Source organism: Dendronephthya gigantea, unplaced genomic scaffold (assembly GCF_004324835.1).
Source record: "Dendronephthya gigantea isolate DGI-Jeju-01 unplaced genomic scaffold, DenGig_1.0 000046F, whole genome shotgun sequence".
NCBI classification, from domain to species: Eukaryota; Metazoa; Cnidaria; class Anthozoa; order Malacalcyonacea; family Nephtheidae; genus Dendronephthya; species Dendronephthya gigantea.
Genome location: NW_021163056.1, coordinates 1,588,479 through 1,591,679, shown reverse-complemented (window position 1 = coordinate 1,591,679; position 3,201 = coordinate 1,588,479).

The following is a 3,201-nucleotide window of genomic DNA, read 5'->3' as shown; positions in this document are numbered from 1 at the left end:
GTTATCCATATTTGTAAATTGTAAATATTGTTAGTAAATATCATTTTTGCGAACAAGCAAATTTGACTGCATCATATGCATGCATAAAAATGCTTATGGCAACCCCGATTTATACACTTGTGGGCCCAACAGAGTGCTTAGGCATTCAAACTCTAACAATGGCATTGTTATGGGTGATTTCAATAGTTTTCGTTTTTTTGGGACACCCTGTAGAACTTACATAGTGTCAATCATGCATGCCTCATGGAGAATAGGACTACTTTTTAAATACTTACAATCATTTCTGACCATAATCGGTACTTATAGGGTGGAAGTTGATTTCCATGGAGTTGTTTTAAAAAGCTCCCCCTTGTGCAACCACATTTCCTAGAGTAAACATGTACAATTGCATATATGCATTAGAGAGAAATATCTGGTATAAAACAATCCTAAGAAAACAAGAAACGTTAGTATAATTATACAGAAAAATTTGTCAATTAAACAAGACTTACCTGGAAGTTGAAGTTTGTGGTTGCAGAGGTTTGTATCTGCTTTTCGCCAAGCTAACGCTGTTCTGCTTGAGAAATGTAATCTCTGCTCTGTGGTAGACTGATAGAATCCTAATCAAACTTCAACTTCCAGGTAAGTCTGGTTTATTTACAAATTCTATCAGTCTTACCACTGCAGAAATATGGGAATTACTCAATGTTCTCTTCAAAAATTTACAAGATTCTTTATTTTGAGTTATTACAGGTAATTAAGATGAGTGATTTTTAGCACCACAGACAATCACAATTATGTTTGCTATATATGGGGATTACTATTCATGGTAATTTATACTTTCAGAGCAATGAATCAGGTGAGAGCAACCAAATGAAGCTTGATGGTGCAAAACAATGCTTCCTATTTTTAGAAGAAGCTGGTGTCACAGTAAAGAAGTTTATTTCTGATCGACATGCAGGGATTGCAAAATAGGTGAAAGAATCCAGACCTCAAACTGGCAAGATCTATCACAAAGAAATTTCCGAAAGCTGGAAAACAAGAAGGGTGTGAAGTGATTGTCTGTTGTATCAAAGGTGTGCGGAATCATTAGTATTGGTGTGGAACATCTACAAAAGAAGGATTTTCCAAGATGATTCTGCCTAAGTGGAGGTCATTCAAAAACCATGTTGCCAATCAACATGAGGGGCATGCAAATAAATTATTTCCTAAATGTGCACATGATGAGCTGGATATGCTGTGGGAATGGATTAGGATAGGTGAATTTATATAGGCATACATATTTTGTACAACATCAACAGATATATATTAATATAAAAAATCTTAATTAAGATTCTAAATGTCTATAACTACAGGAATATGTGCTTTTTGACAAAGTGGAACAAATAATTGGTGATACAAGATTGGAGTCAGCAATTAAAAAACTATCCTCGAATGCACAAACCAGTTATCTGGAGGGTTTCCATGCCACAGTAAACCACTGGCATCTCAAAATTTTTTTTTATTCATGATTAGGACCCTACCTGTAGGCAGGTTACATTCATGCAATGAACCGGTTACCGGTGTGTTGTGTTTCACCTGTCCAATGCTAATATTCTGTAACTAATTAGGCTGCTCTAACTGTGCTGCATTTTAATGAAAGTTTAAAACAAGATGGCCAGAAGACAAAAACGTAGAGCAGTACAGAAAGGTTGCATACCCAAAAGTATAAAGTGGGAGAGGAGATTGTACAAGAGGTAAAGAGACCACCAACTTATGGTAAATATTAGCAATTCACATAAACCAAAAACACTGGTAATGAGGGGTTATATGTATATTATTTACAACATTACTTTTATATGATTGACAGAGTATGTTGACTGCATAGGAAAGATTTTGTTCTCTGTTGATAGCACCACATTAGGAAAGATTTGCAAGAAATAATCTGTCTTTGCAACCACAATCCTTGACCAGTCAATTGAAACAATTAAAGCATCAAAGCCTGGGTAAATTTCCATTGAGTCCAGCATGGTAATAGCATTCAGCGGATATATCAGACTATATGAAAAAATAGTCATTTAAAATTATTGACCCTTTTTTTTATTGACAGAGGCTGACCAAGACAAACTGCCAAGTCAAGTTGAAAAAGGAAAACAAAAGAGCACTGACAAAAAACAACAGGCACCATTAAAATGTCGGACAGGTGGAAAGGACACTAGAAAGCAAACTGTGTTAAGTACCCACCCACCATGGCGACCGGACGTGTCTTCGTAAGCTCTTGAAAACTATGCCTCCAAAACTACAAATTCAGGATTCCAAAAGTCTAAGTATCGCTTCCATAAGAACATTATGGGAAAAGGAATTTCTGCCCAGCATTAGAGAAGAAATAAAAGCAGAGATTGACGGTATGAAGCGTGAAATAAAATCGCTTACAGCAAAATGCAACGATATTGAAAATTCACAGAAGTTCCTCTCCTGCGAATACGATAGCCTTAAAGGCTCACTGCAAGAGACAAAGAAAGACATATCTGAAGTTTCAAAAACCTTAAAGTCATTAAATGACAGAGTTGGGATCAGTGATCGAGATCTACAAGAAACGAGAGAAACGCTGGAAATCTTCAGCAATACTTGCGGCATGACTGTATCGAGATTACGGGAATACCAACAACTCCAAAGGATGACCTGAAGGAAATCGCATTGCAAGTTGGTCAAATGCTTGGAATCCCAGTATCTGAAAACCACATATCAACTGCTCACCGCCTCCCATCAACTCGAAAAATAAAGGACCGCATTATCGTAAAGTTTGTACACCGAGACATAAGGGAAGCCTATTATAAAAATCGCAGTAAGTTAATCGGAAAAAAGTCAAAAGATGTGCCTATAATTGCAAGTGAGTATGGCAAATCTGTTCATGAAGTCAATAATACATATATCAACGAGTCCCTGACTTTTAATAGAAAAAGACTTCTTGGTAAAGTAAATGATTTTAAGTGCAGGAATAAATGGAAATAGCATAGATCAGTTTGAAAATTTCTTGGGACAATTCGAATAGTGCATAATAACATATCTTGTGACTGCACGCGTGAATGCGCACATATCATAATAAGATCAAATGTTCTCCATGAATGAACTCAATTGTAATTACCTACAACAACAACTACCCTTTGTTAATCTGAGTGACAGGGAATTTAACTCTTTGTTCAATTGTTCAACTAGAGAATTAGATGCAGATATGGATTTGTT